The following is a 14,788-nucleotide window of genomic DNA, read 5'->3' as shown; positions in this document are numbered from 1 at the left end:
GCCTCGCCGAACTTGAGTGTTTTTTTAAATGTTTTCTTATAGATTTAGCATAAATTTCAATATTAGTGACATTTATTCGTAGTGAGTTTATGTCCAATTTATTTCGGTTTTTAATTTGTATATTGACCATAGCCGGTCTCACATAGGCATGAGGTAGTAAAACGTTAATTGTTTAGGATTGAAAGTATTTTTCAGTGATGTATCTTCCGATAAATCAATTATGGGAACTTGTACAATTTCTAACATCATGAGATAGGCAATTAATGTATATTTTGTGCCGCTTTACAAGTGAATAGTGGTCTGATGAAAAGCGCTTTCTAAGTTCTGGCCATACGCACAAATGATTATTTTGCTTATGACAGAATTTTGCAGAGGAAGGTTTTGGAGACCTCCACCATCATCCGTAAAATGTGTTCTAACTTTCTTTTTCTCTGATTTTTTGAGTGGAATCTATTACCTTTATGCAGGTGAGCGTCTGAATTATTTCTGTCAAAAAGGCCCAATCTTTTCAGGAAGACAACGCTGATTTATTTTTAATACCTTAATCCCACTGCGTAACTCTATTTTGGAAGGCCTTTGTAAACAAAGCGAAACTAATATTGGGTCCCAATTGTCAGTAGCAACATCATAAATTGACATTGAAGGGACACGCCCATTAATACCTCTTTGCAAAACGTTTAAATCAGCGCTAGTTTCGATATCGAGAATTGGAAGAACAAAAAGAGCCTAAAGTTGGTTGTTAACCAGAATACGAGCATTATCATATGTATCTTTTAATGATTTCCATGCTAAGCTAAAACTTTAATGAGTAAGAGGGAATCTTTTCACAATGGGCGTCACCTCTAGTTTGTTTGAGAAGATGACACAGTTTTTTATATTACTAAGACGAGAATTTTTAATGTGGATCGAAGAAACGAAATCTTTAAATGTTGGTCAAGTAAGAATGTCACCATCAAAAACATGAACTATTATTCATCGAGCCAGTGGAAACATCTGGAAGTTTAATTAATTGAATGCGCCTCAAATTGTGATAAATTCGCACTTGGACTGCTAGATTTATTTGCTACTCTAGGAGAAGATTGAGCTTTTGGCGAAGTTCGAAGCTGATCAACGTTCCTATTTATAGCCGAAAATACCTTTACATAAGCTTTAAATGCGACATCATACGTACTCTCAACTGATGTTAATTCTTCTGCAGAGGAAGTACCAAAGGATTGAATGTCGTTTAAGCATTTTCCAAAAAAAAAAAAAAAAAAAAAAAAAAAAAATTAACTTAACCCCGAAGTTCCTTTGCTTCAGCCCCTTGAATTTCTAGAGGGGCTCTTCATCCAGAATGGATGTGAAGTTCGCTTCGAATTTTACAAGAGCATCAGTGGTTCTGATGAAGAAGTCGAGCATATTGAATGTAAAGATGTGTTAAAAAGCACAAATATCGAAAAACTAAAATGGCACAAGTAAACAATAGCTTTCAAAGTTAAAAGTAATCAAACTTTCCAAAAAAGTTGATAAAATCGAAATAATCATAAAAAGTGTGAAAAAAAAACTCAAAAATCAAACCTTTTTCGCCAAATTGTAAGTGAAATTAAGACAAAAGTGTTATAAAAAAACGAAATTCTTTTAATAAAACAAGAAAGTTATTTATTTGTGTGATGTATCGTAAAAACAGCAAATGTAGCGAAAACTACGCAAAATTTGATGAAAAAGTGAAACGAAAAAAAATTAACTTGTTTTGAAAACATCAGAATTTCTCTCAATGTATACATAATAGGATAAAAATTTTTATTTATAACACAAAAGTGTCCCAAAATATTAAAACTTGTTTCTAGAGAAAAAATACTTTCTCGAAAAAATCAAAAATTCAAAAAAATGAGTAACTTTTGAAATAACTAAAAAAATTTTAAAAGTGTTTAAAAATCAAGAAAAATAATAATGTTTATATTGCTTTGTGCTTTTCGAACCATGTGGTTGTCGAATGCCTGTGTATCTATTTTAGTTTATTATTATATCTTTTTGTGTTATCGTTTAAATGTTTTGTTGTAAAATCAATATTTAGGCTTTTATTGTTATTGAAAAATATAAACAACCACAGAATGTATATTTAAACACTTTTTCATTGCTTTTACTTTTTATTTCTGTGGATTTGTTATTCCAGCGGAAAGAACTGCCACCGTTTGCATAATCGATTGAGTTTGACGCGATCGAAAAAAACGACCGTAGGTTATTTTAATGTTTTGGCGAATTATTTGATGAAAATTAAACAATTCGAAACACTCGCGCCCTAAAAAGTATTTCCACCATAATGTCAATCGCACTAAAACTCTCTGACGTATTCCACGAGCCAGAGAACTATTGCCACCAAAAATTCATTCTCACTAAAACTCACTGATATGAGCCAACCAATCAACCAACGATACGATAAGTGTCATCCAATATGCCTACACAGCCATCCCGGCTAAGCAGCGCAGCAGTTTCAATAAATTATAAATTAATGTAATTATAATTTGGTCTCCAGTCTCTTTTAGGATTGCATCAATGAAAGTTGCTCTTGCAACAAAATAAAGATTATAACGAATTTGAAGTTGAACTCGTTTTGATGGTATCTGGGGACAACTGGCGCCCGAGCTGCTGGAACCTGTTAAAAAGGATACGCAGGATTCTAAATTATTGAAAAAGATAAGAGATAAAATAGGGAAGAAATATAATTTTAAAATTATTATATTAAATTGTTTAAAAAAAACAAAATTTTTACAGAGAACAATTTAAAAATATATGGTGATGAAAATTTTTTTGAATTATGATGCAAAATTACTATGAAAATTACAAAATGAATTTAAATTGTAGTTCGAAAAAAACCGGAACAGATCTCTTGATATTTTATACGATGTTTGAAATCAGAACTCTCACGAATGACAATAATCCAGTGACCTAAAACTCTACCTGAAGCATATTCAGCCTGTTTGGAATTGCAAAATTTAACAATGATAAATAGTCTATTGCATGCGAAAAAGGGAACTAATATGAACATTTCGATACCTAATAATACAGACTATAGACAAGGGCCAACACGACAATTTAAACAATTTCAAACACGAACAGGAAGGCAATACCAAAATTCCGCGGAAGGGATTCCTAAAAACACTAACGACAGTAGACTTGCGTTACGTCCTCGTTATCCAAGGCATGGACCAGTGGATGTCGACTGGTCGATTAAATCACGTCGGGTAAATGAAGACAAACTTTCGGAGGAAGACGAAGTTGTTGAAGCAGAATATGCTCACCCTGAGCAAGAAATGTGTGAGAATTTAAATGGGGAAGCCCTTCAAGCCTACACTATATAGAATATTCAACTCCTGCCTAGAACATCCGGGCAACATTTGTCTCACTGAAGCAAGATCTTGCGCAAACCCATCCGTGTACTATCTGTTGCCTGCAATCTTAACCTAAACCGAATAGTAATAGAGCCATTTTTTTTAAAATAGGAATAGATTACCCGATAAAATTTAATTTTTACCTAAATTGACCACTTTTGATGGAATAATTGTCCCAAAAACCGAAACCCAACGGAGACAAACAATACAGGATGGTCATAGACTTCAAACGGTTGAACTCTGTAACAATACCCGATACTTACCCCATTCCTGAAATTTCATCCACACTTGCCAGTTTGGGAAATACTTTATGTTTTACTACAATTGACCTCACTTCGGGTTTCCATCAAATATCAATGAATCCAAGAGATATTCCGAAAATTGCGTTTTCCACAGCGAATTGAAAATATGAATTTCTAAGATTACCCTTCGGGCTATTTTTCAAAGAATGATCGACGATGTATACGTTGGACGAATTTGTTATGTATATATTGACTACATAACAGTAAAAGGAAAAGATGTTGACGACCATTTAAAAATGTAGAAACAATATTTAGGAGACTAAGTGAAGCCAACTTGAAGGTTAATTTAGAAAAGACTCACTTCATGAAAACTGAAGTGGAATTTCTCGGCTATATTGTCAGATCAGAGGGAATAAAACCGGACCCGCCAAAGTTTATAAGCATCAAGAATCTGATGCCACCAACAAATTTAAAAGAACTTAAGAGTTTTTTGGGGATGACTTCTTAAGATTTATTCGCGATTACGCCAAGCCCCAAAACAGAAGGAAATTATGCCACGAATGAGAAAGGGATGCTTGCCATTGTGTGGGCATTAGACAATCTCAGGAACCATTTGTATGAGCCAAAACAAACAAGTTAAAAAGCAGTAAGTTCGGCCGGGCCGAATTTTGAATACCCTCCACCATTTGGAACGTATTTGGAAATTTTCAAAAAATAAAATCCTTAAAACATTCTGTTAAAATTTTAAAAATACCGAATGTAGCCGAATATATTGGGGTCTATATGACGTGGACCTACATAGGTATTGTTTGCCATTAGCCATTACCATATTCAAATTCTAAACTTCAAATAAACGGTGAATAATGTAACTAAAATCATCAAAATATCGTATATAGGAAGGTACCGTTTTATCGGAGCTGTGCGAAGACCTGGCCCAGCATAGACAATTTTCTGTCGCAGGCTATAGCATCCATTACTAACGTCAAATACGATATCTTAAACAATTTCGGTGGGTATTGTACCTAAACTCGTCAAAATACCGAATATAGGGAGGTACTGGTATATGGGGCCTTTACGAAGACCTGGACCTGCATAGGCAAATTTCTGTCACAGACTGTAGTTCCCATTACGAACTCTTAATACGTAAATTAAAACAATTCCGGTGAATAATGACGCTAAAATCATCAAAATACCGAATTTTGGGAGGTACCGTTATATGGGGGCTATACGAAGACGTGGACCTGCACAGACAATTTTCTGTCATAGGCTGTACTATCCATTACGAATCTCAAATACCAAATTTGAAACAATTCCGGTAAAATAATGTCGCTAAAATCATCAAAATACCGAATATAGGGAGGTACCGATATATGGGGGCTATACGAAGACGTTGACATGCACCGACAAATTTTTTCCTTATGCTGTAGTATTCATTACGAACTTCAAATACCAAATTTAAAACAATTCCGGTGAGTAATGTCGGAAAAATCATCACAATACCGAATATCGGGAGGTACCGTTATATGGGGGCTATACGAAGACGTAGACCTGCCCAGATAATTTTCTGTCATAGGGTGTAGTATCCATTTCGAACTTCAAATACCAAAGTTGAAACAATTCCGGTGAATAATGTCGCTAAAATCATCAAACTACCGAATATCGGGAGGTACCGTTATATGGGGGCTATATGAAAACGTGGACCTACATGGCCCATTTACGAACTTAACCTTTTTTTTGGGAGGTACCGTTATATGGGGGCTATACGAAGACGTGGACCTGCACAGACAATTTTCTGTCATAGGCTGTACTATCCATTACGAATCTCAAATACCAAATTTGAAACAATTCCGGTAAAATAATGTCGCTAAAATCATCAAAATACCGAATATAGGGAGGTACCGATATATGGGGGCTATACGAAGACGTTGACATGCACCGACAAATTTTTTCCTTATGCTGTAGTATTCATTACGAACTTCAAATACCAAATTTAAAACAATTCCGGTGAGTAATGTCGGAAAAATCATCACAATACCGAATATCGGGAGGTACCGTTATATGGGGGCTATACGAAGACGTAGACCTGCCCAGATAATTTTCTGTCATAGGGTGTAGTATCCATTTCGAACTTCAAATACCAAAGTTGAAACAATTCCGGTGAATAATGTCGCTAAAATCATCAAACTACCGAATATCGGGAGGTACCGTTATATGGGGGCTATATGAAAACGTGGACCTACATGGCCCATTTACGAACTTAACCTGCCTACTGGAAAAATAAACACGTGTGCAAAATTTTAGCCTTCTATCTCAATTCGTTCGAAAGATAGCGTGATTACAACAGACAGACGGACAGGCAGACAGACAGACAGACAGACAGACAGACAGACATACGGACATGTCCAAATCGACTTAGAATTTTACGCTGATCAAGAATATATATACTTTGTTGGGTCTGACATGAGTATTTCGAGGAGTTACAAACGGAATGACAAAGCTAATATACCCTCCATAGTATGGTAGAGGGTATAAAAATAGTATTTATGCAGACCATGAGCCCCTAACTTTTGCATTAGGAAATAGAAATTTTAACGCAAAATTGAAGAGATGAAAGTCTCGAATAGAGGAGTATAACCACGAGTTGATTTACAAACCAGGTACATCAAACTAGGTAGCTGATGCTCTATCAAGATTGAAAACCCATGCCAATCATTAATATAACTCTTCCACTGACACATCTAGTGAAGGAATCATTTCTGATTCGGAGGATACTAAGAAAACTGCAATAGAAAATGACACATATGAAACTGTAACAGCCTCGGAAGGTCAATATGAAGTCCTCTCAACAACTACTACACATAGTGCAGATTCCTCTGACTTAATGCCCCACGTGGAAGCTCCAATTAACGTATTCAAAAATCAAATAGTAATAGGAGTCGGATCTGATACGGTGGTGGTCGAGGAACCACACGATGGTTATACCCGGCATTTCGTTTCATCAATAAATTGGACTAAGGAAATGCTGATCAAGGTGTTAAGAGAAAAACTAAAATCGAACATTATAAATGGTATAAAAATTTCGTAGATTTTATTAGGAATCTTGCAGGAAGCTTATTTAAATATTTTTTTCTGGATTCAAAATTAGGATGACTCAAAAATTGGTTACGGATATTACATGTAAAGAACAACAATTACAAATAATTTAAGCAGAGCATAAAAGAGCACATCGTAACTACAGAGAGAACAAAGAACAGATTATGGAACAATTCTATTTCCCGCGGATGCTGTCGAGTATTAAAAAATTTGTTGCTGCTTGCGATACATGCAATCGGTGTAAATACAATCGCCGACCTTATCGGGTTTATCAACAGGAGACCCCTCATCCCAGTTGCCCATGTAAAATTTTGCATATGGATTATGGAAATCCAAGGACAAAAATTTATTTCATGCGTAGATAAGTTCACCAAATTTGCAAAGTTGTTGTATCCGCGATAGATCACTACCCCAGATTAGGAAAAAAATTAGTTAAAATCCTACATTATTTCGCAGTACCTAAAATCCTGGTCACTAAAAATGAACGTAGGTTCCTATGTCCATTAGTAGAAACTTTTCATTCAGTTATACCTTACACCTACTCAAAAGGTTAAAGGCTAAAGAAATGATAGATATGCTTAACAATTTGACGAATGGTAGAAATAACAACACTATCGAACAAAACACTATAAACGAAATAAATGATCATGTAAGAGCATGTCAACTGGCCAAACCTACTTAATAATGCTGAAATCGGTAGAATTCTGGACGAATTTGAAACATTACCATATGGAAACATAATAGAGGACATTGAATACGGAAAACCTGTCTACACGAATGGATCACAATTCTTATATATCCTGTCTATGCCAAAATCGTTTATAACCAACTAATCACTATAACCAAGAACGACTATTGTCAATGGAAAAAAATCGACTTGGGCTTCAAGAAGTTGCTAATAAATGAAACTTAACCTTATTAAAGCTGATTGTCTCTCGATCAATAACTCCACCGTAATCAGTAGATCCACTGTCATCAAATTAACAGAGGATGACTGCGTCAATCAAATTCTTAAGGGTGGATCAGCAAAATGCAGATATAACCTGACTCAGGAGAAAGTCATTGAATTGCTGAACGAAGATGTCTTATATGTCACAAATTTCGAAGGGGAAGTAAAAACTACAAGAGGGTCTGTGTTCCTAAATGGTACTTACCTTCTTCGACTCTCTAACGAATCAATAGTAATACACAATTGTACCTACTCGATACTCAAACATTCAGGCTCTACCCCCTGTTCTTGCCAACATAACTCATGTTGACCTACTACTGGACATCCAATACGTTCATGAAGTTAGGACCAGCAATATTCATCGATTAAGACGATTGGATACAAAGTTTAATTACTCGTTCGCACTTATGTGCACCATACTGATATGTATTGGATGGCTTTGTTACCAGCAGATCAAAAAAAAACTGAATCTACAACAAATACAATTCCGAGCACCTCCCGGAAATGCTATTGTCTACGGAACGCCGACATTTAAGGAGGGAGGAGTTAGCGACATACAATAAATGCTAACGAAGAATAAATGGTAAAAAGTATTTCAACGATAAATTCATTCCCACTAAAACTCACTGACGTAGTCCACGAGCCTGAGAACTATTGCCACCAAAAATTCATTCCCACTAAAACTCGCTGACGTAGTCCACGAGCATTTCTAGCCAGACAGTAATATGATATATGCCAACCAACCAATAATACGATATGCGCTAGCGCACCAACTAACCAACGATATGATATGTGTAATCCAATATGCCTACGCAGCCATCAGCCAGCCCAGCTAAGCAGGGCAGCAGTTTCATTTAATTATAAATTAATATAATTATAATTTGGTCTCCAGTTTTTTTAGGATTGCATTAATGAAAGTTGCTCTTGCAAGAAAATACAGATTATAACGAATTTGAAGTTGAACTCGTTTTGATGGTATTCGTGGGACTGAAAGTTTAATCAAAAATTAACAATTATAAGTTGCACTATTTTAAATATGAAAATGAGAGATGATTGGATGATTTTATTGTTGAGCTTCTAGAAATAGAAGAAGATTTTTTCTGTTATTTGTATTAAACAAAATCTTATCCGGCTCGCTTAGGACCAAATGCTTGCGTAGCAATAAAAATAAAAGGGAAGGAAAAAATAAAAACACAAATGATTTTTGGTTTAAAATTGTCAATATTGACTTGGGTATTTATTATTATTTTGGAATATTATTTTAGATAATATACGACATTACGCAAGGGAGTTGTTTTAAATTTCGTATTTGAAGGTTATAATGGGTACTACAGCCGATGACAAATTGCGTATGCGAGTTTTCGTATTTGTTTAGCCCCGATATAACATGCCTCTCATACACGCCCCTGCCGACCGAGGGGGCCACCTCCCTATACACAGAGAGCGTACACACTAAAGTCCGGACCAAGGCGGTTTATTATGTTTTCACATCGGCTACAGAAAGTACATCAGCCGGTGAATAAAACACAAGAAAAGTTACACAAGACACAAACAAAGGGACAAATTTCTACTATCGCTGTTCATTTGCTGCGCCTACTGTTCCGCATAGGGAATTGTAGATCAAATACCAGATGATCAATCTTAGCAAAGTATAACGGACTTTAAATTTAATATTACAACCACTACTGAAAATACGAGCTGTATTGGTTCCGCTTGGGAAGTTGTAGATAAGATGCCGTAAAATTAGTTTAGAGAAGTTAGAAGAAAAACATTTAACGAATTGTCATTGAAAAAATACAAAATTACATATGTAGAATAGAGTTCTTTATTGAGTTTAACTTGATTACTTAAGGAGATAGTGACCTCATTGGTTAATTCCCGCAAACGATAATTTTAACGGTTCAAAATTACGAATTCTTCGAGAAGGAACATTATGACTTATTTCACCTGTAAGAAATAGAGACTCAATCAATCCACGTATAAGTTTAATGATAAATAGTACTCTTAACATAAAACGTCTTCTTTCAAGTGATCAATAACAGACTCTGATACTCCTCGTAAAGCGAACAAAAAAATAGAAACTGAATTTGTACTGATTCAATTTTATAAGAGTAGATTTTATAAAATGGGATCCACAATACACAGCCATATTTTAATACTGGTCGCCCCAAGCTAACAAAAAACCTTTTAGTTACTTAAGGACCATTAAACTCTTTGAACCAACACTTGATAAAGCCTAGTAAAGATTTTGCTTAATTTTGCGTAATTTACAAAGCTCAAATATCATATCTCAAAAGGCATTAAATCCAGTTGGGTAAGTCAAAGGTATATAATCTAAACTATTGTGATCTGAAGTCCAAGAAACACTACGGTAATAAGAAACAAAAATATAAGCACAAAAGAATATAAACACTGAGGTTTTTACGCGCAAAATTTTAAAATAAAATAAATCATTGAGAAAAATGCTTGTTTAAAAAAGGTTTCATACTTTTGAACATATGTTTAATATTGAAATATCATAATTCGACACAAGTGTTGACACTTTAAACACAATAGAATTTATATTTCAATTTCGTTAGGCGCCACACAGAAAAGAAACATATTTAAACGAGCAGATTTGCCAGATTTAAATACTATTTTTCGACGATTTTATTTACATTTTCAAGCCTCCCCCTAATAGTGGAGGGTATTAAAAGTTTGGCCTTGCCGATCTTAAGTGTTTTTTACTTGCTTCCTTATAGATTTAGCATAAATTTCACTATTAGTGACATTTATTCGTAGTGAGTTTAAGTCCAATTTATTTCGGTTTTTAATTTGTATATTGACCATTGCCGGTCTCACATAGGTATGGGGTAGTAAAAACGTTAATTGTTTAGGATTGAAAGTATTTTTCAGTGATGTATCATCCCATAAAGCAATAATTTTTATTATCAGTCGGTCATGAAATGGGTTATATATCCAATTTGACTTTCCGAGCTTTCAAGGTGTTAAAATTATTTCTTAATTATTAATGCGCTACAACTGCAAGAATATTCATTTCTGGCTGCACTTTTCTATTATCAGTGTTTAATGTGTTTCAAAACAAAAATATTTTCCTCGGCTGCAAACCGGTTCCGACACGAATCGCTGTTTCTGAAAATGATATTCGGAATTCTGATTGTTATAGCCACATACAACGAAATTATTTAAAAATTAGATGGTTATTAAAAATATTTTTATTTTTCAATATAATCTCCTGAAACTTCAATACACTTAGTCCAACGCTTTTCTGGCAATTCTATCCCCTGATTAACATAGTTTTCTTCAAGGTCTTCCAAATAGCGGTTTACAACTGTAATTGCATCTTCATTTGAGGTAAAATGCTTGCCAGAAAGAAAGTGGTCAAGCAACTCGTACTTACATTTGTTGATTTTAGCCATTGTAAAAACACTCTTGTGCGCTGGTGCGTTGTCTTAATGATTTTTTTGTGCTTTTAAGCCAGGACGTTTTTCTCGAATTTGTACATTTAATTGAACCAAAAGGTTGCAATAGTACTCTGAATTTATTCTTTTACCTTTTGCAGATAGTCAATCAATAAAATACCTTTGAAGTCCTCAAAAACCGTTGCCGTAAGCTTACCGGCCGATTGATTGGTTTTTGAATTGTTCTTTTGTCTCTGGAGTATAGTGGTGCATCCATGTCTCATTAACAGATATGAAACGGTGCTTAAAATCCTTTAATTCGCGTAAAACGAGCCTGAGAAATGTTCATTTTTATGTGTTTTTGATCTTGCAGGAATCTGCTTCATGCAAAATTAAATGGACTCGATCATTTGAAATGCCCATTATATTAGCAATTCCATGCACTTTTATTCGTCGATTATTTAATACCATATCATGCACTTTGGGTACAATTTCTGTTGTTGTTGATGTTTTTAGACGTCCACTACGTGGTTCATCTTCAATGCTTGTACGACTACGTTTAAATTCAGCAACCCAATTTTCTTCTGTTGCATATGAAGGAGCACATTCACCTAACACATTATAACACACATATAATTGTGAATTTCTTGTCCCGATAAATCTTTTTTTATCAAATACTAGCTGAAACCGGCGCGTTTCGCTACTCCTTTCGTTTTATATGCATTTGAAATGTTATGTACAAATATGATTTGACAATTTTCCATACCCTCCACCAAAGTATGGAGGGTATATTAACTTTGTCATTCCGTTTGTTACACCACGAAATATACATTTTAGACCCCACAAAGTAAATATATTCTTGATCAACATAAAATTCTATGTCGATTTAGCAATGTCCGTCCCTCTGCCCGTCTGTGGAAATCCCTCTAGCTTCCGAACGAAATGAAGTGGGTTGATAAAATTTTACTTAAATGTATATTATGTCTGCAGGACCATGGGCCATGTAGGTCGACATTTTGGTATGCCCCCATATAACGGTACCTCCCCATATACGGTATTTCGATGATTTTATTGACATTATTCAACGCAATTGTTTCGAATTTGGTATTTGAAGTTCGTTATGAATACTACAGTCCATTATAGAAAATTATCTGTGCAAGTCCATGTCATCGTATAGAGTATGGTATATAATTGTACCTCCCAATATTTGGTATTTTTATGATTTCAGCGACATTATTCACCGGAATTGCTTCAAATTTGGTATTTGAAGTTCGTAATAGACACTACAGACTATGACAGAAAATTGTCTGTGCAGGTCCACGTTTTGATATAGCCCCCATATAATAGTACCTCCCTATATTCGGTATTTTTGATGATGCAGGTCCATGTCGTTGTATAGATCCTAATATAACGGCTACATTCGTACTGTCATATGTCAATGAAACATACTTAATACTAATTTATTTATAAGTATTTAATTGTTATTACATAAATGTATTTTTTAATAAAAATTGAATTAATTAAACAAGAAAAATATAATAAACATAATACAAATAGAAAATAAAAAAAGAAAATGTAATAAATTAAAAATACAAGAGCACCAGTAAGAACTTTAATCTGATCAGAAAAAAATCCCATTGGCTTTTACCATTAATATACGCTCTAAATTTAACGGTGACAATCGATTGCGCTGATCGGATAAAATTTATTTCATAGCTGAAAATAAGCGTTCCAGGCTTACTTGTGTTGATGGTATTGCCAGTAAAATATTCGCAATACCACTAATAATGTTTGAAGTCTCCTGATATTCTAAAACATTTGCATTTGTGGAAGAACTCTGTGTAGGCGTGGTATGATCTAAAGTTTGCAGGTAAAAGGATTTCGGTGTACATGTATTACTTGTTGATGGAGATTCATCCAGTATTGTGCAGGGCGTATTGTCTGTTATGAAATCTGAAGAAAAAAGGGTAATAATTAAAAACATATGTATGTATTTTTGGTATTAATATAGCAAACGTGCCTTCTTTTGAGTGTATTCGGTTATATAACGACACTATGTACATCTGAGCACTAGTTTTCTGTTCGCTTGTCATACGGACTTTAATACGTGGATCCAAATACACGGCTGCGTTGAAAAGTTCGATATCAATAGGTTCATCCATTCTTGTCTTCAATGATTCTTTCAGTATCACTTTCATTTCGGTATTTGGTAAAGCATCTATTTGGAATGTAATATCCATTATTACAATATATAGTTCGCTATAACACAGCCGTTCAGTTTGTAGTTTCATTGTAGCTGTTTAAATATTCCAACAAATTCACTTGCGAAAGATCGGTCAGCAGAACTAATGAATAATTACGAATTCCCTTTGCTTAATGTAGTTACAACTTCTCTTATTTCCAGCAGTCTTTCAATCATATTGTATGTTGAATTCCACCTTGTTATACAGTCAATTAGGTTTCTTGTGGAGCCCATTTTTTAAAATACTCATATACGTTTTACTTCGAAATTTTTTCACTACGAGTCTTAGGTTTTCAGTTTTTTCTTTTATTGTTGGCTGTTTTAGAACATGATTTACACACAGCTGCAGCGTATGGGCTTCACAACGAATGTGCGAGGATATATTAAAGTCCATTGACTCAATTTCATAAATCGATATTTCACAATCAACTTCTTCTTCGCTATCCTGAGATTCCTCTTCCATAATCATTTGTAACTCCGAATTCAGCACTTTTACCGTTTTTAACATATTAAATCCATTGTCGGTTGTAATGGTAAAACTGTTGCGTACGTCAACACCATATTCTTTAGATCTGCCAATATAATAGATTTTATATATTCATGACTTCATTTCAGCTCTTTTACTGCCAACGTTTTAACAATGATTTTACCATTTTTGATGTATTGAACATTTATACCGAGCATTCTCAAATCCCACCTGGTTGCTACATCAATCTTGAGAGAAAACAATGTCCCTCTTAAATCATTAGATATTTCCGTTTTAATATTTTACATTTATTCCGAGCAAACTTCTAAGAATTTTGAAGGCCCTATCTTCGGCCATGCGCATAGGACGTCCATTCTTGTTGAATAGTTCCACTATAGCTAGTTCCATGTTCCTCGGATTTACACTTCTTCGTAGTAATACTTCGTTAAAACAATTTTGTCTGAACCGTCTTTAATATAATTTGGTAAATTTATTTAATATCTAAATTTTTTGGAGGTAACTCCGATTCTGATACTGTACAATTAGTTCCCAGTGGAATTTCAATAATTGTGTGTAGCCTATGTTACTTTCAGGCGTTGCTATTATTATATTATGGGAAATTATGTTCGGCGGTTTACAGTTTAGTTGAAAAAAATTATATTTTTTTTAAGTTTTTAGAAACACTGTGAGTTAAAACACTATGATCCAAAAAGTAGGCATGGTAAATTTATCTTTCCTCTAAGTCTGAGTATGACGAACATTCGTAAAAAGATATCCAAAAGGGTCCAGCCGTTCTCAACTGATTCCATTACAAACTAACGACATTTGATTTGTCAGTTGCATGTTTAAAAAGTAGGCGTGGTCAGTTCCTTAGCCCCCAAATAAATACTTAGGGTTGGATGGAAAGTCAACAGTATCTCGTGTAATAATTTTCAAACCGATATTTGGCAAATATACGAATTTTAGATAAATCAATATTGTACAAAATACTTTGTACATACTTTTGAGTGCGGTTGAGGCGCTGGGA

General features: G+C 34.4%; 1 protein-coding gene across 1 annotated transcript in view; it reads left to right on the top strand.

Annotated features, from left to right (window-relative positions):
* Positions 1–14,788, top strand: part of LOC101892363 (aminopeptidase N) — a 766,723-nt gene that overhangs the window by 157,023 nt on the left and 594,912 nt on the right. The window lies entirely within an intron of this gene.

This window comes from Musca domestica, unplaced genomic scaffold (genome assembly GCF_030504385.1).
Source record: "Musca domestica strain aabys unplaced genomic scaffold, Musca_domestica.polishedcontigs.V.1.1 21, whole genome shotgun sequence".
Lineage (NCBI taxonomy): Eukaryota > Metazoa > Arthropoda > Insecta > Diptera > Muscidae > Musca > Musca domestica.
This window is presented reverse-complemented; position numbering and strand designations above follow the sequence as displayed.